The sequence below is a fragment of the Pinus tabuliformis genome, chromosome 1_1, assembly GCF_031772625.1.
Source record: "Pinus tabuliformis cultivar Carrire ecotype Pingquan chromosome 1_1, CPIR1, whole genome shotgun sequence".
Taxonomy (NCBI): domain Eukaryota; kingdom Viridiplantae; phylum Streptophyta; class Pinopsida; order Pinales; family Pinaceae; genus Pinus; species Pinus tabuliformis.
This window is the reverse complement of record NC_142297.1, coordinates 493189650-493213548: the sequence shown is the minus strand read 5'-3', so window position 1 is coordinate 493213548 and position 23899 is coordinate 493189650. Positions and strand designations below refer to the sequence as shown.

General features: G+C 38.0%; 1 pseudogene across 1 annotated transcript in view; it reads right to left on the bottom strand.

Moving 5' to 3' along the window:
- The window catches only part of LOC149213936 (uncharacterized), a 32038-nt pseudogene extending 8411 nt beyond the window's left edge, over positions 1-23627 (bottom strand). Inside the window, exons 1-3 of the transcript XR_016250052.1 lie at positions 23313-23627; positions 9466-9554; positions 9190-9324 (exon numbers count right to left, since the gene is read on the bottom strand). The product of XR_016250052.1 is annotated as an uncharacterized LOC149213936 (transcript). The remainder of the gene's footprint in view (positions 1-9189; positions 9325-9465; positions 9555-23312) is intronic.
- Positions 23628-23899: the final 272 nt, after the last annotated feature.

The window sequence follows — 23899 nt, the reverse complement described above, 5'->3', positions numbered from 1 at the left end:
GGGAATGGTCCCCTTGTAAGTTTTCCTTCGGCACATCCTGAGAATACACCTGCATGATCTACTTTGAACTCGAGCATACCTGTCACCATCTGTCTCGCATCGGGTAAAGCCTTAGAATGAAGACGAGCGAACCTCCGGTGCCATAGTTCAAATTGTAGAGATGTGTCGCAAGACATGGCTCCCAATGGACTTCCTCCAACTTGATACAAACTGTCAACCCTAAACACAAGAGTAAAAGCATCCTAATTTTTTTTTCCAAACACATACCTTTCCATCGATAAAAGCCACCTTGAATCCTTTATCTTCCATTGTTGAAATGGACACCAGGTTCTTCTTGAGATCGGGTACATATAGTACTTCTTGCAAATGAATAATGTTACCTTGATTCAATTGAAGGGTAACATTCCCTACTCCCTTCACAGGATAGGTGGCCTTGTCTCCAAGGATGATCTCCAAGTTTGTCTCCTTTTCTATCAGATTAGAGAGGGCTTCCTTGTATCCGGTGAAGTGCCTTGAGACACTACTATCCATCAACCAATTTCCCAAAGTGTCCGGAAGAGAGGCAATGGAGAGGGTCAATATAAGATAGTACTCTTTTTGCTTATTGTTAACAACATTGGATTCATCATACCTGGAGTTCCTTGATTTCTTAAAGGGTCGACCATTTCCTTGATGTTCCATTTTCCTTTTTCCTTTGCCATTGGACCTGCCATTCCTTTGACCGTTGTTGTTGTTGTTGAAGTTGCCCCTGGAGTTGTTATGATAGTCATCATCTCGAGGTGTATCCTTTTTATTATTACACTTCCTTGCATAGTGGCCAAACTTATTGCAAACAAAGCACCTACCCTTCCTTCCTCCCTTAGATCCAGGCTTTCCATGGAAATGACCTTTAGACCCTGCATTATTCCTCCTTTTGGCATGAGCAAAGAATGCAATGGGGTTGCTTCTATTAGAAGGCATTCCTTGCTCCACCATTATTGTTTCTTCTTGAATGCATCTCAACATCAATCCTTCAAACCCTGGAATTCGATCATTGTTGAGTATAGTTGTTCTAAATACATTCCAAGATCAACAGGAACAAAATTTTTATCACCGTCCATACATAGACCCGGGTTATCCAACAGTGGGTCATCTAACAGTTTAAATGAACTTGCATGTATATGACAACAGTATGTATTTTGACAAACTTTTATTTTTGTTTTCAGTTAGATAGATGCCGGAAAGGCACACTGTAATCTGCTCAAACAGAATACCCTGCATGGTAAATCTGTACAGCAACTCATACCGATCTTTTTGCAAAAAGCACAGATGTACAAAATGACTACGGCATATGCTTCAATGCATCTACACATGTAATTTTTCATATTAATGAAAATTACGGGTTTTTCCAGTGGAAAAAAAAAAGTTGTTCTAAATACATACCACTCAGGTGGGAGTCCTCCAAGGGTGGTGAGAGTAAGTTCCTTGTCAAGAATGACTTCTCCAATCGAGAGTAGATCATTCTTGATCTCAATAATCCTCAAGAAATAGGATTGAATGTCCTCATCCTTGCCCTTCTTAATATCCTTCAACTTATTCTTGAGAAAGAGAATTTGATTAGCATTACTAACCTTAAACATGCCAACCAACCTATCGTATATCTCTTTGGAGGTCTTCAATTCAGAGATATAGGCCACCAGATGCTTGTCTATGGAATCCCTAATAATATTCTTCGCTTTGACTTCAACGTTATTGTACTTGGTCTTAGCAACATCGGGTGCATTTGAAGGAGGCTTGAGATTTTACCCTGCACATAATCCATCACTTCCTTCTCTTCCAAGGTCAAATTAGTAGACATCTTCCATCCATGATAGTTAGATTTATCATGGAGCTTGTCTTCAGCCAAGAAGTAGGATGAGAAACCCATTGAGTCTTTTGTCCTTGTCCAACTATTTTTGGTGATTGCTCTTTCACTCTTGCTTGGGCTTTGTCTTCATCTCAACTCTAATACCATGTTAATTTTAAGCAATAATGGTATGTTCTATGCTTTAGAGCAATCTTACTTCAATTTCTTTATGAGACCAATATCAATTTCCATTTAGTAATCACATAAACATGCAAGTAAAATGCTAATAGAACATAAACATAAACAGTAGAAGACAAGCCAAGACAAGAGGACACAAGATGTGGCACCAGTCAGGGACAAACCCCAATGTGGGGAAACCCTTGATCAAATATTCTTTTAGTCTTCAATAGTTCAACAGAGAGAGATAGTACAATTTACAAATTCTGATCATTTATAACAACAGCAAAAGAGCCCTAACTAGAAAAGTCAGCGTTGGTCAACAGAGAAGATTTGACCCTCAAAGATTTGGTCAACTTCAGTCAACTTTGGCCCCCAAACAGAAAGATGAAACAACCCTCAAAACACTCGAATTTTGCCCAATCAAAGTTTGGTCAAACAGTCAACCTGTAGTCAGCCTTAACCACAGTCAATGTTGGTCAAAACTCCTCGATTTTCGTGCCCAAAATTGCGGCTTGCTTAGACAAAGATTCCTCACCCAAACCGAAGTCAAAACAGGCCAACGCCCTCCCAACAACTCGGTCAACACTGGTCAACGCAACAAACATAAACCCTAGTTCACATGCGTGGAGAGAGAGAACACTGCCTCAAATAGTGTGCCCAATTACAAGAAGAGGAGAGAGAGATATGTGTGATGAGATGATGGTGAAAATGACTTGAGGTCTCCTTTTTATATGCAACGTTGAGGATGAATTGGGGGCTTGTGTCCCTGTTTTGCTTGCTAGTCGACCTTGACAATTTGTCCATAATATAAATAAATTCATATCTTCATTTGTACATGTCAGAATCAGATGACCTTTAGATCAATCCTACACCTCTTCGAGAGAGTAATCTAATAAAAATATCAGTGGTCATAAATAAGATAACCCATGTGGAGTTTGGCCCTAGTTGTCAGTTTTAACACAAATACCTTCATGTTCTACTTTAAATTCAAGCATACCTGTCACCATCTTCCCTACATCGGGTAGAGCCTTATAATGTAGATGAGCAAACCTCCGGTGCCATAATTTAGATTTAAGTGATGTGTCGCAAGACAACTCCCAATGGACTTCCTCCAACTTGATATAGGCTATAAACTCTAAATCCAAATGTAAATGCATCTTTGAAATTTTTATTCCACACACGTACCTTTCCATCGATGAATGCCACCTTCCTTTGTGCTCCATCGCAAAGATAGATACTGGGTTCTTCTTTAGATCGGATACATATAGTACTTCTTGTAGATGAATGGTGTTACCTTGATTCAATTGAAGAGTAACATTCCCAACTCCCTTCACAGGATAGGTGGCATTGTCTCCAAAGATAATTTCCAAATTTGTATCATTTTCAATCAAATTTGAAAAAACTTCCTTATACCTAGTGAAGTGCCTTGAGGCACCACTATCAATCAACCAATTTCCCAAAGTGTCCGAAGGAGATGCAGTAGAGAGGGCACATATAAGATAAAATTCCTTTTGCTTGTTGTCAACAACATTAGATTCATCATATCTGGTGTTTCTAGCTCTCTTGGGTGGTCAGCCATTTCCTTGCTGAGGAGCGGGAGAATTTCCTTATTGAATCTACCATTCCTTTGATTGTTGTTGCCCCTGAAATTGTTGTTGTTGTGGTCATCATCATGATGTGTATCCTTTCTATTAGGACACTCCCTAGCATAGTGGCCAAATTTGTTGCAAATGAAGCATCTTCCCTTCCTTCCATTTTTGAAACTCGGTCTTCTTTGACATTGCTTGTTTGAACCTACATTGTTCTCGTTTCTAGCATGAGCGGAGAATGCAGTAGGATCATTCCTATTTGAAGGCATATCTAATTCCATCATCCTTGTTTCTTCCTGAGAACATCTAGTCAGCAATCTTCAAAACCTGGAATCTTCTTGTTGTTAATAATAGTGGTGTTGAGCATGTGCCATTCACGAGGGAGTCCTCCAAGGGAAATGAGAGTAAGCTCCCTATCAGCAATAGCTTCTCCAATTGAAAGAAGATCATTTTTATCTCAGAAATCCTCATGAAGTAGGATTGAATATCTTCATTTCTTTCCTTCTTTATATCCTTCATCTTGTTCTTGAGGAAAAGAACTTGGTTTGCATTGCTAGATTTGAACATGCCAACCAACCTGTCATATATCTCCTTTGATGTGTTCAAATCGGAGATGTAAGCAACTAAATGATTATGAATAGAATCCTTGGTGATCTTCTTGGCTTTGACTTCACCTTTCTTGTACTTTGTCTTAGCAGCAGCCAATGCATTTGAAGGAGGTTCCAAAATCTTTCCCTGCACATAATCCATAACATCTTGCTCTTCTAAAGTCAAATCAAGAGACATCTTCCATGCATGATAATTAGACTTATCATGAAGCTTATCATCAGACTTGAAGTAGAATGTGGAGGCCATTGAATCTTGTCCTTGATCAGTGATTGCTCCTCTCAGTGATTGCTCTTCTCACTCTTGCTTGGGCTTTGTCTTCAGCTCAGCTCCGATACCATGTAAATTTTAGATAACAATGGTATGTTCTATGCTTAAGAGCAATTTTACTTCAATTTTCGTATTAGCCCAATATCAATGTCCAGTTTAGCAATCACATCAGCATGATAGTAAAATGCAAATAGAACATAAACAATAACAGTAGAAGATAAGCCAAGACAAGAGCACACAAGTTATGGCACCAGCGAGGGACAAACCCCAATGTGGGGAAACCCTTGATCAATTCTTCTTATAATTCTTTAAAATTTCAGCTGAGAGAGAGAGAATACAATATACAATTTTCACTTGTCCATTCAAAGTGAAATCTGACCAGTCAAACAATAGTAACAAAAAGACCTAACCAGAAAGTCAACGCTGGTCAACAGGATCTTGACCTCCAAAACACCTCGGTCAAACTCGGCCTCCAAAAGCTAGTCAAATCAGCCCAAAAATAGTCCGAAAAAGTCCAGTCAAATCTGGTCAACAAAGGTCAAAGCTGCAGCAAACCCTACAGCAGTCAACAGTGGTCAAACAGCCTCAGTTTCTGTGCCCATAAATGCGGCCTACCCAAAGAGAGATCCTCCACCCAAAACTGGAGTCAAAACAGGTCAACGCAAGTCAAAACAGCCTCCTGCAATTTCAGTCAATGCTAGTCAACGGCTGGAACAAAAAACCCTTCTCTTCTTCGCACGTGTGGAGAGTTGCCTCTGAAATTCATACCCAATCAATGAAGGAGAGAGAAGAATGAGTGTGAGATGAGATGCTAAAATGAGGAGGCTCCTTGTATTTATATGCAACATTGTGGGCTTGAGGGTGCAAATTATATGGTTTGCCAACCTCGACAATTTGTCCATAATCAAAATAAATTCATAATTCCATTTATAAATATCAAAATGAGATCATCTTTACCTAAACCTCTTGGAGAGAGGAATCCAATAAAAATATCAGTTGCATCATATGAACTGTCCAAGATGAAGTTTGGCCCTAGTTGCCAAATTTAACAAAAGTTCGGATCTCTGAGGCAGTTAATGAACTTCAGGCAAGGTTAGGGTTAGGTTTGCTTATGGTTTTGGAGGTTTTAATGGAGGATCAAGAGATGTCAAGAGTGTGGCTTTAGGTCTAGGGATGAAATCTACTCCAAGAAGGCATGGTATTTTGTGAGATTAATTCTGCTCCAAGACAGGGAATCTAGTTATCTCTCTAGGGTAAGTTTTTGTCCATTTGTTTTGGAAATTTGTTTACAGAATTGTTGCAGGGATCCTGTAGGATGCGGTCTCCACTTTTGGGCCTAAATGACCTATGAAATATATTTGGATATGTGGTTGTGCAATGGCTTTAAGGGCTCAAACCTGGGCTTAATCCTATGACAACGAAACCTATTCCATGACTTGGGCTTAAAGTTAAGGTGGAGCAAAGGGCTGACAGGACTATACAAGGGCAGTGGAGGTCTTAAAATCCCTTTAGGGTTTTGGTTTAAGAGTTGTGTAGTGTCTTAGGGCTGTGTAGAATTTAGGTCTCAGTCTTAGGTCTAGTTTTGGGACTAATCTAAGGTCTGTTAGGGCTTAAATACAAGACCTTTTCCTTGTCAGCAGAATGAAATTAAAAGACCTGGGTCTCCTTTAAGTGTCACATCTAGAAAAATTGAAACTCTAGGACTCATACATGCATGAATGTCCTTGCAAGTTCACTTGATTTCTGAAGTATACATCTTAAAGAAGAGGTCAGAACCTCAGTCACCTACAACAGTTTGTAATATGACATTGACACTAATACAATGACCTTATTTGACACATTAAGTTGACTGTGTTAATGAGAGTTGGTGGGGTTTGTTTTAAGTATAGTGAAAGGAAGTTTGTTCTCCTACAGTTTTCACTATATGACATTGTTTATCACCATAAGACAGTGGTTGTAAGGGGTTCATTGTTTGAGTATCAGTATCATGCACTAAGCCAATCATTTACTTTTAAGTAACTAGTGATGTGCATCTTGTTGATAAACCTCTCATTGCAATTCTAGTACAATGACAAATACTTACCTTCTGTGACTAAAATTATGTAGACTGACCTAGGAAAATCAGTGACAAGGGTAGTAACTTGTACATTCACTGCGTGTATGACAACTTGGCATATTGAGAGTTGACTTGACAAAGTGACCTTGTAAGACAAAGAAAAGTAGTTCCTTGAGTATAGATGTGCACGTAACCTGTGACCTCATGTTAGCTACAACACTTGGATCATTGATGTAAATAGTTGTTGAACATTTAAGCAATAGAACTATGCCTATGACAATCATTATATATATCTAATGAATTATACAATGATCTAGAACTGAAGTAATATGACAGACTTAAGTCCGAACCTTGACCTGATGATCTATGACATGAGACTGTATAATATATAATATAACAGTGATAGCAAATCTTCGGTGAACTAATACACATTTAGTGACTTGATAAATCGAATAGTGAAATGAAAATGACTGTGAAAATGACATCATCTGAGCTGATTGAATTGGCACACATTGATACATTAACTTGACTCAGAGATATGATATGTATAGACACTTGGCATAATGAAGTTGACCTTTGACTTTGACTTGATATCAATAGAACTATGATGAATGCAATTTGACATATTGACATAAAACCTTGACTTACTTAATATAGACTTGTATTATGTATCTTATAGTGATGACCTAGAGGGTGTACCATCATAATGACATGACTTTACATGGTAGCAGGTCTTTAAGGGAAATCTCATTTTGTTGTACAAATTATTGACGTGAAGATGGATAGCAATGTATGAGCAGTAATTAGAAATGATAAGACATATGTCGGTAGCCCTCTTTGGGCCAAGTTTGAGAGCTTTACTAGCAGGGCATATGGATTACATAAGGCACCTTGGTTTGAGCTATTATTGTTCTTCTATGCCCTGTACAGGCAGTGGTTCAGTGGAAATGATGTGCAATTCAGCAGTGGCAGTGATGTGTAGTTGATAGCAGGTTGTACAGTGGTAAGCTTGTGCAGTGGTTAGTTGACTTGGCAGAGTTAGCAATAAGGCTTTGATGAGCAACTTTGTGTAGTGATCAGTTTGGACAGTGTTGTGTAGTGTGGTAAGTGGCTACCAAAATTTGACGGGTTATAGCAATATCTTCTTTACAGTATTCTTCTATTGATTCATAGCACAGGGGGATCCAATTTGAAAATTGTGAAACGTGATCCGTTGGCTCTTCATGGTGGTAGGTTGGTGCAAGGAAGGTGATTGGAGACACCTTCAACTTGTGGCTTGAGAACTCTTCAGGGTGGCAGGGTGGTGCTAGGGCATGTTGTGGGCTGCACAGGGCGTTGTGGCATCCTTTCAATTGGGGCTCATAAATTACAGGGCAACAAAGCATCCATCCAACAACAGCTGGTAAACAGAGTGTTGGGGCACTCATCAGGTTATGGCCTAACTCACAGGGCGTTGGATTGTCCTTTTGGTTGCAGCAGGTATTAGGGTGTAGTAGCGTCCTATAGATTGTAGCCTATGAATTAGAGAGTTGACACCTGCCTCAGTTGTAGCTGAAATCTTGATGTAATTATTTTTCTTTTAAAGGGAGAAGAAGACAATTACTAAGAAGCGTTTGGTGGTTTTTGACTTGGAGGGGGTTTTCCACCTAAAAATTTGTCTGTCTATTGTTTTATCTTCTGCATTGTTGTATGGTGTTGTCTACCATTGTTATATGTTTATGATTATCTGGATTCTGAAGAGAACAATAATATTAATAACTGAAGATTAACTAATGCTCTGAAAAAAGATTAAAATTGTTAATTGCTAAGAAAAATTGATTCAACCCCCCTCTCAATATTTCCAACAAATATAACAAAGTTAGGCAGTTAAATTTGTAAAAAGTTGTCCATATTTGTGTACATGTTGATTTACTGCTATGTTTTGTTCCGCTGTGCAAAGTAGTTTGTTGTGATACTTGGATTGGTAGCGTCATTGATTGTAAGGTTCTAACCTAGACTCCAGTATCCTGGAAAATCAACATTGACACAAATCCCATTGTCTGGGATGATACTAATCCATCCTCGGGATAGGTAGAGGAGACTCACTTGACAAAGTTTAATGATTACAAATAGGTGTCGATGGGTTCAAATGATGATCCACTAGTAGCACCAATCATGGTAGGCACTAATTGTGTTGCTACCAATACTGCTGCACATGTCCGGGTCCCTAAGGTATCCAACAAGTCCAAGATACTGGACAGTTTTGTATTTCATGCTAACAATTCCATTTCCAATAGTGCTGAATCGCTGATGAGTTTCATCATTCACATGTAGTAGGCTAGTAGCTTGTACCAAGCTGACTTTTAGACTCTAAATTCCACTTAGAACCTCGTTCTTCATGTATTTTGTTTCAGAAATATATTTCACTTGATGCCATTTTCCTATATTCACATTATACATGAGCAGATTTTGCATCTTTGGCCTCTAATGATATTGATTTATATTGATATACATGAGTACATTTTTTAATTAGTTATTTTATATTTTATGTATTTTTTAGTAAACTGGTTCATATACTAAGTCATTGGCTGATTCCAATCGAAGGCTGGTTCTGAGTTATTAAACATTGGAAGAGACAACATATGAATACTCTTTCAAGAAAGGATTAAACTAAAACAGATAACATATGAATACTCTTTCAAGAAAGTATCACAAGAGAAAAAAAAGAGCGAGTCTAAGCAGTTGCAATCATGAAAATGCATCTTATTAACTCGTATTGGCTTCCCATATAGTTTGATCATATTTAGAATCTTGATGGCCTGCAATATTAAAATGACGAGGGATCAAATTTAATGAGAATTGCTTCCCTTACAAACCTTGTAGAAAGCTAACTCTCAAAGAATAAGAGCTTATGTCAAACATATTTAGCATTGGGAAAAAGACACTAGGACCATACTCACATAATCTGCATCTTCTTCACTGCAGAACTCCACAAAGCCATAGCCCTGATGAAGACCAGTGACTCTACCTTTTGGCACATATACGCTAACTGCAAAAAACACCATAATCAAGATTTAATACAGGATGAGAGCTATCTACTCAAATAAAAATGTTTGTTTGAATACAGCTATCACAATTTTACTTACTAAGATTTATATTAGTTTACAGATGTAAAACCCTCAAGAGTGCAATGCCCTTCCAAACTTACAACTAACCCCAGAGACATATGTTAAAAATCAGCATACTGTCATTATGCCAAAATTGTCTTGCCATTAATAGGCTAGCCACTACATTCATGCTCAACTTACTACCCAATATGCAGCTCTCTTCCCATAAAAGTGATTTTGAAACTACTAACAAGTCCCAAATTGTAAAACATTTTAAACAAAAAAAAATTCAACTATGCTGTTTTCTGCCATTACATGGATTGCAACCACAATCACAAAGCTGAAATTGCTTTAACAATCACCATGCCAAAAATGCTTCAACATTAGCCTATGTCAATGCACAATTTATTGCATGCTAAAAAATTATGTCCCATGAAGAATATTTACCAAAATTCAAATTCAAATTTGCTGGGTCCATATTTCCAATATAATAATCACATAGTTATTTTGTACTTGCTTCTACTCAAAACCATAACAGCAATAAATGGGAAATTCATGAAAACAAAACATTTGAACATGTTTTTTCTCAGGCAATAATTTAAGCAATTGAAGTCCTTTTCCAATGGGGTTATCACCTAAGTCAGGTGGTTCACATTCGAATTCAAATTCAACAACCTTGAAGTTCAACAAAAAATCAACAGTAAAAATTTTATAATATAATTCAGCATTAAATTCAACAAGGTATAAAATTTGATAGTTAAAATATATGTTTATTTATATAAGTGAAAATTAATCTAATACATTAATTATTTATAAAGTTACTTATTATACACACATTAATACTTAACTATTACTTATATATATATATATATAGTTTTGGTGATTTAAAATTAATAGATAAAGTTATAGCTGTAAGAATATGCTATGAATTATAGCTCAGATAGGAACTTTCACATATGTTCAGTGTGACCATGCAACAAGTCAAGATATTTTTGAAAAGTCATTTTCGAAAAATAATTCTATATTTTAATTCACTTGGTAAAAATGTGAAAGTATTAGTTTTCGGAGAAGCATATGAAGGTTTCCTTGTTAGTTTTTTCGATGGAATGAAAAGCTAATTTGGAGTAATTACTACCTAGTACCTATGTGTGTGAGAAATTAATTTTGTTATGCTTCCACTATATTTTCCAGCCATCTGTGTCATTGATACATGCTCATATTTTCATTTTTGCTATTGAGTAAATTCAAGATCTGACTTATTTAATAAAGAAGCATACGACAGCAATCACCTAGGATTTGGAAAATTACATGGTAACACAGCTACTTTGGTTAAAAGATTGAAAATAACAATTTGTGTGCAGATCAAAGATAGCATCAGCTAGCCTCAGCTTCCAGGACATATTAGATGGTGGCTCTAATTTCCTATCTTGGAAAGTTAGGTTTACTCTCTTGTTGGAAGAGAATGATCTGTGGGACATCGTGAAAGATGCAGCGACACCACCAACAGATCCGTACCATTGGGCAGCACACAACAAGGACAAGGTAAAACCCAAGGGGATAATCATGGATGCCATCAAAGATCACTTGATTTCTCACATATCTCAGAAGAACACTGCTCAGGAGATCTTCGAAGCACTGGTAAGCCTCTACACAAGTGAGAATATTAACAGGAAGATGAGTTTGCAAAACAAACTCTGATCCATAGAGACAACCAGATCTGACACCATTACCAGTTACCTAATGAAAATCACACAGATTCGTGACCAACTTGAAGTAGTCAAGGAGAAGGTGGAAGATGCCGAGTTGGTAAACATGGCACTGAATGGATTCCCAGTTTTGTGAAAACCATTTGTCCAAGGTGTTTGTTCTCGTGAGAAACTTCCCAATTTTGAAATACTTTGGGGTAGTTGTATCTAGGAGGAAACTCAAATCTCGAATGGAGTGAAAGGCTAGCAAGAAGGATGGTGACTAGGTCCTAGCCCTATTCAATCAGATGAATAAGGGCAAAGGAAAAGGTTCCAATAAGGGTAAAGGGAAAGAGTAAGGAGTCAACCTCAAAACCAAGAAAGAATTACTTGAGTAAAACCTTATGCTTTATTTGTCATTAGTTTGGACATTATGCATCAAAGTGTCTAGAAAAGAAGAACGACAAAGGGAAGCAACAGCAAAAGCAGGTAGCAGCCACAGCAGAAATTTAGACGAAAAAGTTCGCTGTCAAGTTTGAAAAAGAATTCTCATTGGTATCTTGCCTTTCTACCAGCATTGTTCAAGGAAAGTGTGGTATGTGGACAATGGGGAATCTAGCCATATGACATCAGCCTGACAGTGGTTTTCCAGTCTAACAACGTGGGACTTGGGAGTATAGGTTGAGCTTGGTGATGATGCAAAGTATTCAATGGTAGGAGTTGGTTCTATTTCCTTCTAGCTCAAGTCAAGTAATTTGTTAATGATGTGTTATCTGTTCCAGGTCTAGTGAAAAAATTGCTTCTAGTTTTGGTTATGGAAGATATGGGCTTTGTAGTAGAGTTCAAGAAAAGACAAGTCTTTATCAGGCTAAGAGAATCTAGCCCAAAAGCAGCACAAGTGAGTGGTGTTAGCAAAAACAATTTGTACAGGTTACAGGGTGAATCTGTTCGAGCCCTGGTTCATAGCAGTAATAGCTGTAGAAATTATGGCACAAGAGGATGGGGCATCTGCATTATAAACCATTGTCTATTCTAGGGGAGATAGTCATAGGACTTCCAGATTTCAACATCGAACAACAAGGAGTATACAGAGGGTGCAGACATGTCAAGCATGCCAAGGCCTTCTTTCCCAAGCAGCGAACACAAGTCTTTAGAGATTCTAGACCTGATTCATTCAGATGTTGTGCAAAGATATCATAGCATCAATTTTGGTAGGTATGTACTATGCTTCCTTTATTGATGAACACAAGTCTTTGGAGATTCTAGACCTAATTCATTCAGATGTTGTGGAAAGATGTCATAGCATCAATTTTGGGAGGTATGTACTATGTTTCCTTTATTGATGATTTCTCTCACAAATCATGAATTTATTTCTTGAAGACAAAGGATGAGGTGTTCAACAGATTTCAAGAGTTCAAAGCTCTTGCTGAGAACCAGATAGGAGAGAAGATCAAGGTTTTGAGATCAGATAATGGGGACGAGTGTACCTCTAACGATTTCAAGAACTTGTACAAGCAAGCAGGAATCAAGAGGGAGCTAGCAACATCGTAAAACCCACAGCAATGTATCCATCATAGAGACTACTAGGGTTGACTGGGACTTGCCCATGTTTCTTTGGGCAAAGGCATGCATCAAAGCAGTCTACATCCTAAACAAGTGTCTGCACAGAATCTTAGAGGGCAAGACGCCAAAGGATGCATTCACTAGTATAAAGCCATAGGTCGTCCAACACACAAAGTTTCCAGTTTAGTAAGTCGATCTTCAAGTGAGGAGAAGGAGACATTAGCCCCTTCTGATTCTATCAGGAGACCTCAATGGTTCACATACACATTAAGGGATTTTGAGGAGTATGTTGAGGCTCCTAAGAGCACATTCAAGGAGAGCAGTCCTCCGAAGAAGTTTCCCAAATATATGGCATTGATGCGCACCATCATTGATTCAAAGCCCTCTAGTTTTTAGGATGCAGCAGACAAGCAAGTATGGTGAGAAGCCATAGTGGAAGAGAACACCTCCATCATAAAAAATGGTGTTTCGAACATAGTGCCAAAACCAAAAGGGAAATCAATTGTGAGTTCCATGTAGGCATGTTGCAAATGGCAGCATTGAGAAATTCAAGACAAGGTTTGTCGCGAAAGGGCTCTCCCAGAAAAAGGGAGTGGACTATGATGGGACTTTTGCTCCAACCGTCGACTACACTTATATTAGAGTTGTTATGTCTATTGTCCTAGTTATAGAATTGAGGATACATCAAATGGATGTGAAGAAACATACCTTAATGGGATCATTAAGGAATAAGTGTACATAGAGCAACCTCAAGGCTTTGAGGTACATGAGGAGTCCCATGTTTGCAAGTTTAAGAAATCCTTACACAGACTTAAGCAAGCATCGGGCACATAGTATTTCAAGATCAATGGATACTTGCTTATTATGGGCTTTACCAAAAGCATAATTGCGCATATCGCAATAATATTGAAATTATCACGGTATTATCACAAAAATCACACTTGTCGATATTATTGTCTCAAATTATAGCAATAATTTGCCCAATCGAAATTATCGTGACAATTTCAAAATTACCCCGATCAAACGAAAATGATTGCCCTGCTACTGGAAAAGACGATATAAAGTTCTAGTTTGGGTTTTTTAAGGTCATTTTTTTTTTGGTGAGATTGAGCTCTAAGGGTTGTGTGAGTCTTGTGACCATTTTTCATCAAACAAACAAGGGAAAATCCATAGTTTTATTTGCCATCAACCGAGCACTTTTGGATTGGAGACTTACTCTAATATACCATATCCATATTTCCATGTATGTAAAAAAAATTGTCTTCCTTTTCCTTGTTCTCCAAGTATAGTACAAATATGTTGTTTGCCTCTTCTTACCCTTTCTTAAATTTCTACATTTGTTCTATATCTTAGGACCAAAATTTAAAAATTTAAAATGGCAAATCCATTAGACCAAATGTGGAAGTATCGTGAACCATGTGAGGGTCATAATAGAACAAAGTTGAGTTGCAAGCTATGTGGAATGGAAATGTTTGGCGGAATTACCCGTTTGGATCTTGTTTTCTACTCATCCACGAAATCATAGCAGATCCCAATCTAAAACATCCACATGTAGTGCTTCTTCCATCAGTATCACTGCCACCCCAATTGGAATCGGTAAAACCTGTTAACTTGACTTCCTTTCCATCATATTTTAAGCAGTGATGTATAGTGCCACATAGATATCTCAAAATATGCTTGGCAATTATCCAATGGTCATGATGAGGCTCCAACTAAAATTGACTAAGAACATTTACGGAAAAACATATATCAGGTCTTGTATTTACCGGGTACATCAAAGAACCCACCAACTTACAATAACTAGTAGGATCGACAAGACTAGAGTTGGAGCTTCTCAACTTCTTGAGATTAGTGATCATGGGAGTAGTCATAGGTTTGGAATCCATCATACCGAATCTCTGCAATATCTCGATTATGTATTTCCCTTGACCCAGATATATTTCTCCAGGTTTCTGCCAGACTTCCAAACCCAAGTAATAATGCATGAGTCCCAGATCTTTCATTTCAAATTTGGCTGCCAGCATCTTCTTGCATTCTTGTATTTTGTGCTCCACACCTGTAATAAACAAATCATCCACATATAGTAGAATAATGACTGGTTCATTGTTCACCACCTTAATGTAGAGGTTTGGATCTACAAAACTTTTGACGAACCCAATTCTTAAGAGATATGCATCCGTTCTTGCATACATGCCCTAGGAGCTTGCTTCAAGCCATATAGTGCTTTCTTGAGTCTGCAAACATGTGTGTCCTTACTATTTATCTCAAAGCCTTATGATTGTTCAATGTATACTTCTTCATCGATGGTTCCATTCAGAAATGTTGTTTTTACGTCCATTTGATGAATATTCCATCCCATTGTAGCAGCGAGCGAAACCAAAGATCTTATAGTAGAATATCATGCAGTAGGTGCAAAGATTTCTTCATAGTCTATACCTTCCTTTTGAGAAATACCCCTTGCAAGGAATCTAGCTTTGTATTTGTTAATACTTCCATCAATAGCATGTTTGATTTTGTAAATCCATTTTGAAGTGACAATTGATTTGTCACTAGGTCTAAGAATGATTTCCCAAACCCCATTCTTCATGATGGATTGATATTCTTTTTGCGTTGCCTTCTTCCATTCTTGATGAGTAGCTTCTTCAAATGTAGTTGGTTCAACTGCTATTAATTTTATCATATATGCTGCATATCCTAAATAGTAAATATCTCTTTGGTCTTTTGCTAAAATTTCCTTTATTAGCTCCATGTCCTTTAGCATCTTCAAGAGTAGCTTTTAATACCTACTTCTTTACAATATGCAACTATTTCTTTTGAAGTGTATTCCCCACATTGTCAGATCTCAAAGCTTTAATCTTTCTGTCGGTAAAGGTTCCCACTTTAGATCTAAACTCCTTGAACTTTTCAAATACTTTGTCCTTAGTCTTGATAAGGTAGAGCCATGTCTTTCTAGAGTGATCATTAATGAAAGTCACATAATAAAGATGGCCTCCAAGAGATTTATTAAACATAGTCCCACACACATCGAAATGAATGAGGTCTAATATTTCTTTAGACCTTTTATCACTGCATGTAAACGACTTCCTTGTATTTTTCCCCAAAGCACATCCCTTACATACTCCTTCATGATCTTCCTTGATGTTGGGGATGCCATTTACCATTTGATTAAGAGAGGGAATGATCTTGTAGTAATATGCCCATATCTTCTATGCCATAGTTCAATAGGATTGATCTCCATGTGAACTAGGGCTTGAGGAGATGGAGTTATGACTCTATATAACCTTCCTTCACATACTCCAATAACTTTTGCCTTATCAATGCTTGAATCCTTTCCCCAAACCAAAACTTTTCCATCTACAAAGGCAACCCTATCTCCTTTATCTTCTAAACAAGAAATTGAAAGTAAATTCTTTTTCAAACCTGGAACATAGAGTATATTGTTGAGATGTAGCTTTGCTCCATTTTCCAGCTTTAATGATGTAGATCCCAGGCCCTTGACTGCATAACTGTTGTTGTCTCCTAGCTCCACTGCATGAGATGATGGTTCCTTTGATAGAGTATGAAGTTGTCCACTTTCTCCCATCATATGCCTTGATGCTCCACTATCAATGATCCATGCATTGTCATCATCAAGAGTACCTGTAAGTGCAGCCAAGAACCCTTCGCTTTTGACTTTCTTAGAGAGGTTGTAGATGATCCTTCCAATCCAACTTCCTGCAATTCTTATAATATTGTATCCCATCTTCAAGTAACTTTCCATAGAGGGAGTAGCCTTATCTTTTAAGCCAACAAAGTGATCTCCAACCTTCTTCAACCTTAACTTTGATACCATGTTGAGAAATCAATGCTAGTAGATATTAGGGTTTGATTCCTCTTTCTTGATAATTACTTGTGAATTATGTTGGCCTCTTTTACTTCTTTATTAGATTATCTTTCATCAAGCAATTACCAAATTATGTATGTGTGAAGATCACAAGAACAAGAGACACAAGATGTAGGCGCACAACCAAGGCAAAACCCCTATAAGGGGAAAACCCAATCAAGAACTCTTCCTTTAGTAATTCAATTCAAGATGAGACACTTCCAAACTTCTTAGACCTAGACAAAGACCTCCTCCAACCACCAAGTCAACCCTTCCTCCTTGTAGATGTCCTTTACTCAGCCTTCCAAGTGACAACTCTTCAAAGTGCAGCTTCATATCAGAATTTCGATCGCAGTAGCAGATTTTCGGCCCCCAACTTCAGCTCAATATCTTCCCACGTGTGAGAGAAAAGCAGCCCAAAAACTCGATTTTCCTCTTCCCAGTTTCTCTCCTTCTCCCACAACTTCTCACTCTTTTCTAGTTATTGCTTCTTAGAGATCGAACTTGTTGATGATGCTATCCAAATGAAGTCAAAATGCTCAATATATAGGCTTCTTGTGAGGTTGAATTGCCCTAATCCACGCCGACTAGTTGAGGGCAAGGCTGACTTGGTGTGGAGGTAACAAATTATTTTTTTGACTTAAAAATAATTATTTTTACATGATACAAAAGCCAAGAAGGCTCTAATAATAATGACAAAGACTCTAATGACTCAAGACAAAACATAGAAGTCCTCAATGGGGACTTTGACCTAGAAAACATTGACCCAAGCATGAAACCCAGGCTTTAATAAGTCATTTTCTTTAATAATAAAATTTTCTTTTGACACGTACAATTATGAAGACCAAAGCACGTTACATTCTTCAACATTTCTCTCCTATCAATTTCTGTGGTGAAAGATTCCTCCCTAGTTGATAAACATCAGTTTATCTTAGTTTTTCATTTGTCTCTCTTCTGGTATAGCAAATATCACTTTTGTCTGAGATTGTCGATTAGCATCTCAAGTTTTGAAGACCAGCAAGGAGAAGATCTGAAGCATTCTATTAATATTTATGGGCAGTCAAGCCCCTTGGGCAGTTAAATTTTGGAATCCGCAGAAGTGGCAAGAAAATTGAAGAATGAAGCCAAGAAAGGCCACCCGAAGTAGAGAGACAATATTTTGTCAAGCAGACGTCTTCCTGTGCAAGCCAAGCGAAGGCCACTCTAGCCAATTCAAGGGATTCTACAAAGAATTATAGTTAATTCTATTATAAACTAAGGGTTTTGGCGCAATCTTGGGATGGTCTAGAACTCTAGAAGTAATTTGGTAACAGGTCAAGAATCTTAAAGTGGCTTTGTGGTGATCCAAACGTTCTGCGACTAAGCAAGGCTTCTGAGATCATGACCATGACAGATCAAAGGCAACTCATGAATTTTCTTTGTAATCATCCTACTCGAGCTACTAAATACTACCCGCATTCAATTCTAACTGACCTGAAGCTCTTAGGGTTAGTTCCTGCGACAAGACAAAAGGATAGAAATTTCAGCACCCGACACAAGCTAAGATTAGTCATGTCTACATGGAAGCTTAGAGAAGAGTTCTAGCAGAATTCGCCTAGGATTTGCATTTGGGAAACAAGTCGAACACCGGTTAGGGCTTTCTTCATTATTGGATTTTGGATTGTTGTTGTTGCATGTAAATTAGATCATGCGTGTATTTGTGGGACCATCATACTATTGAATGAACTGAAGTGGGTCTCAGTAGAATTAGTTATATTTATCATTGTGATGAATTATTGACTTCAAGTTGTGAATAACATATGTTGTTATGAGTTGAAATTTGTTATCTAGCCAGCTTATGCTTATGAAGATGCCAATGTCATTGCACACTATTTATATTTGTTGATGACATAAATCAAATGGAAACCCTAGGACACAAAAAAGGGACAATTTCCCTAGTACATTACAGTGGTACTTGTATAATTATGTCACAGATTAACAAAAAGCATGGAGCAAAAGGTTGTACCTTGCAAAGCATTGTTATGATACCACCTACCATTTATCCATTGGGATGACGCATTTCAAAGCACTATATGGTTATGATGCACCATCCTTTTGTCAACACAATTTTTAGAGACAGCAAGGCACCTATTGCCAAAAAATGGATACAGGACAGTCAGGACATTCTCAGGGCACTCAAGGAAAACATGCAGGTTGCTCAAAATCGGCAAAATATGTATGCAAACCAACATCAAACAAAATGTAACTTTGAGGTAGGAGCCTCATTTTCTTGAGATTGCAACCTTATAGGAAGTCTACACTCAAGTAAAGTGGCACAGAAAAGTTGAAGAATAGGTTTTATGGGCTTTCCAAAGTTTTTTGGAAGATTGGTGAAGTAACATATGAGTTAGATCTACCAAGGGACAGGTTCCATGTGTCGTGCCTCAAGAAGGTTGTGGGACAGCAAGGCACCACCTCTATTGAATTGCCACCATTAGACGAAGGACAACTACAATAAATTTGGGAGACAATCATGGCCATGCGAGCAAAGAATTTAAGAGGAAAAGTAATTCCATGATACCTTATCAAATGGAAGAATCTACTGGCGGAGGACGTGACATGGGAAGGAGAACGAGATTTGCAGCCCCTGAATCTGCAATCGCTTGAGGGCAAGCAATTTCGGGCAATGGGGACTGTAATGTCATCTCTGAATTGAGGATGAATGAAGGACATAATGGCCTATCAATCCTTGTAGGCTACAACCCTCAATAAAGGGGAAAACCCCAAAATATCCAATTATGGGTGAGTTTTGGGGCAGCTGGGCAAAGAAACCCAAAATTGGGGTTTGGAGTAAAATTTACTCAATTAATTAAGCAAAAGAGACCCCTCTAGGAAATCTATATTTATAAGAGGACTGAATTCATTTTGGATCATCAAGCGTGGATTAACTCCTTTGTTTTTTGGGCATTAGCTCTGAGCATTTTAAGACCCCTTTTCTCTCCAATCAATTTCGGTGGTAAAAGATCTTGGCGTTTCATTTGTCTCTATTTTGGCACAGCAAAGATCACTTATGTCCGAGATAGTCGATTAGCATCTGAGGTTTTGAAGACCAACAAGGAGGGGATCTGAAGCATTATATTAAAAAAATTCGACAGTCAAGCCCTTGGGGGGTTAAAGTCTAGAATCCGCAAAAGTGACAAGAAAACTAAAGTTTGAGGCCAAGAAAGGCCACCCGAAGTGGAGAGATAGTATTTTGTGAAGTAGACGTCTTCCTATGCAAGCCAAGCGAAGGTCGCTCTAGCCAGTTTGAGGGATTCTACAAAAGATTACAGTTAATTCTATTATAAACCAAGGGTTCTGACACAATCTTAGGATGTTCCAAAATTCTGGAAGCAATTTGGTAACAAGCCGAGAATCTTAAACTGGCTTAGTGATGATCCGAACCTTCTACTTCTAAGCAAGGCTTTTTAGATCATGACCGTGACTGATCGAAGGCAACTCACGAATTTTCTTTGCAATCATCCTACTCGAGCTATGAAATACTACCCGTGATCAATTCTAACTGACCCGAAGCTCCTGGGATTAGTTCCCGCAACAAGATGAAAGGACAAAAATTTCAACAGCCAACACAAGCTAAGATTAGTCGAGTTTTCATGGAAGTTTACAGAAGGGTTTCGACAGAATTGACGTAGGATTTACATATTGGAAACAGGTTGAATACCAATTAGGGCTTTCTACATTATCAAACTTTGGATTGTCGTTGCTGCAGGTAAATTAGATCGTGCGTGTATCTATAGGACCATCATACTATTGAATGAACTGAAGTGGACTTTGGTAGAATTAGTTATACTTATCACAGTTGTGAATAGCATATGTCATTGTGAGTTGAAATTTGTTAGCTAGCCATCTTTTGTTTGACACAAAAAAGAAGGGAAAATTGCCTTAGAATATTACATTTGAACATGTTTTTTTCTCAGGCCAAAGTTCAAGCAATTGAAGTCTTTTTCAGTGGGGTTATAAAGAATACTTGCCAGTGTACCTAGATTTCTATAAAATATAAACTAAATAATAATATTCAATACTGTCTCTGGCTACCAAAGAAAAAGCAACATCCAATCATTATGCCAATACTGCCTCACCATTATTAGGCTTACTGTTGCATTCATACCCAACTTACCACCCAACAAGCAATTTTCTTCCCATAAAAGAGATTTTGATAATATTAATAAGCCCCAAATTGCCAAACATTATAAATTAAAAAGTTCACCGGTGGGGCCTGCCATTACATGGATGGCAACCACAATCACAATGCAAAAATTTCATTAGCATCAGTATGCCAAAAATGCTTCACCATTAGATAATGTCATCACCAAATTTATTGCATTGTAAAAGATTCTATCCAACGAAGAATATTTACCAAATGTTAACTTCCAATTCGCTGGGACAATATTTCTAGAAAAAACGCATTTAAACACGTTTTTTCTAGGGGCCATACTTTAAGTAATTGAAGTCCTTTGTGGGTGGGGGTGGGGGGGTGTGGGTGTTACCATGAATGCTCACCAGTATTCCACGATTTCTATAAAATATGAACTAAATAATACATATTCACTACTGTTTCTGGCTCCAACTCAAGCCATGGCATTTAAGCAGTCGGATTAACTTTTCAGTAGGGTTAGTGTAAATGCTTTCCAAAGTATCTCAATTTCTATAAAATATAAACTAAATTTAAAATATTCAATACTATCAGTGCTCCTAGTCAAGCAAATCTTTTGCTGCATATGACTCCACCTATTCAAACGTGAGACACTCTAGGGCACATCTCTGTGGCTCTTTGTCATGTCTGATTTATGATAAATAAAAATAGAAGATGGTGTATGGGCACTGCATGTTACCTCGTATAAGCCAAAAAATGGAACGTTCTAACAATGGTCTCAAACAATGTTTTGCTCTCCTCACTGCATCTCTCACAATTTACTCATAGTAGGTAGAAACCTAAATTCTTGCCCAATATTTCAAGTAGTGGTTCTCAGATATCTTTTTTAAATTCTCGGAAGTTTACAACATTGGTCAAAATCTAACAACTACTACCCCTAACGTCCCCAATACTTCTGTCAATAACACTTCCAGATTTTCTTTTCAAGTGTTTCATAAACCATGACAGAGAGGCTGCACCGCAAAGAATGTACATCCTTCGGTTTAGGTGCCAGGACTGAAGCATTGAAAAAAGACCCATTGATGTTGTTGCGTACTCCATAGTTGGATTGGGTATGAAGTGGGTCCACCTACTCGTTTAGGTCAAGCTCGGTCAAGCCCAATAAGACACACCAAGACTCCAGGAATCTGACCAAAATTGATGAGTTCGATGGAATTTGAGCAAGTTGCTTGGATGGTCTGGCCAAGTTTAACGTTCTTGACGGATTTTAATGAAGTTTGGCATACATCGAGCTATTTTGAGGAAACTCCAGAAGCATCCTAGGAAGAAATGTTGGGCATTGGCCACCTTTCAAAATGCTGCCACTAACATATCGGCGTATACTTCATCATGTGAAGACATGCAACAAAAAACAATATCATTACATGCTTAAACTCCTTACATACAACAGAACTCATAAAATTAACAGAGATCCAAAAGCCAATTGAAAGAATACTAGAACCACTGCATCTATTAGATCTGCTGTGTCTAAATACAACGAGAGGCCCTTTGTTTAGAGCAAACTGGGAGGAATCCAGTTATTAAAAAGAGTGGGTAACAAGTATACCAACGAAACGTTTAATATTTTATCTAAGTTAACTTATAACTGGGTATGTACATTGACACGTCAGCACATCTACCACCCAGTCTGACTTAACAGACATGATCGTTTATGCTATTTAACAGCCATGATCGTTTCTACTATTCAATGGCCACTAGTGGTTGCCACTTCTTTGAGGAATTGAACCCCAGTGAGAGAAATAACACTACCCCGCTTTCACCGACCCAGCTGTGCTCTTGTGACCGCCTATTTAGGCATTTTGGAGTCTTTCTCATGTAGTTCCATGCGGAGCTTTACTGGAGTTTTACACCATTGCAATCCATACTGTTACTCTTCGGCTTTGGTGTGCAGGTTGCCAGTCCAATTCATGCGACTACTTGCAAGGTATATCGTTTTGACCAAAGTCTTGCCCCAGGCTTCCCCCCCCTTAAATTTACACAGTGCGGATGGGGCGGAGAGCCACGAGAAGGGAACCCCGATACGCACCCTAGCACTCTGTCGACTTCACTACTGAACCAACCAGCCAGTTAGCAACCAGAAACTGATTTAACAAGCTCGGGGAAAATGTGTCTTTGGAGCAGAAGAGTAAAACCCTAGTTGAACAACCTTTGAAAACTGAGAAATTCATGTCACAGCTACGTGAAGTGACTTGCTCTTTCAGTTCAAATCCTCCATATAACACATTTCCAACTGAATGCAGCATAAAGCAAAAATCCTTAAACCTTAAAAGATAAAGATAACTTAAAACCCCACTACAGATCCTGTTCCGCGAAACGAGAGAATAAGGTCTGCGGTTTGTTCTTTTTCTTCCATTTTTTATTTAATGCAAATGAGACAATGAAGAGTGTGCGTACTTACCTACAGGCCCGGCTTGGACGAACAACTCCCATAGTAATTCTTCTGAAACTTGGGCATCCAAATCTCCAACCCAGGCGTAGCATCCTGATTTCTTTCAGTTGTATGCTGTCCTAGTGGATTGGCTCCTACGCCCGGTGTTATCCTGCTGGTAGGAGCCATTCTACTAGGGCAACAAGCTGAAAGAAATCTGCTACCTCTGTTACGAGAGACGCGACGGTTGCCACAGTTCCGAAAATAAAACAGGTGAATATATTTTATGGGAAATCTTTTACAGGTCGTAGTTGGCTCTTTTTGCAGGTTGTTCTTAGCCGTGTATTTTCGCTCTTAGCCGTGTATTTCATGATTGTATTCATTTAATAACCTAAAGCCCTCTATGGAGAAAATTATTTGACTATTTCGTCATTATTATTATTTTTTAATATTATATAAAACTCCGTCGATGCGATTCATTTAATAACCTGGACCTAGAGGCCTATATCGAGAAAATTATTTGACTATTTAGTTTTTATTTTTTTTTATATTATATAAAACTCGGTCATATTTAATTGATTTTTTTTATTTATTTATATATTAAAATAGAACACCGC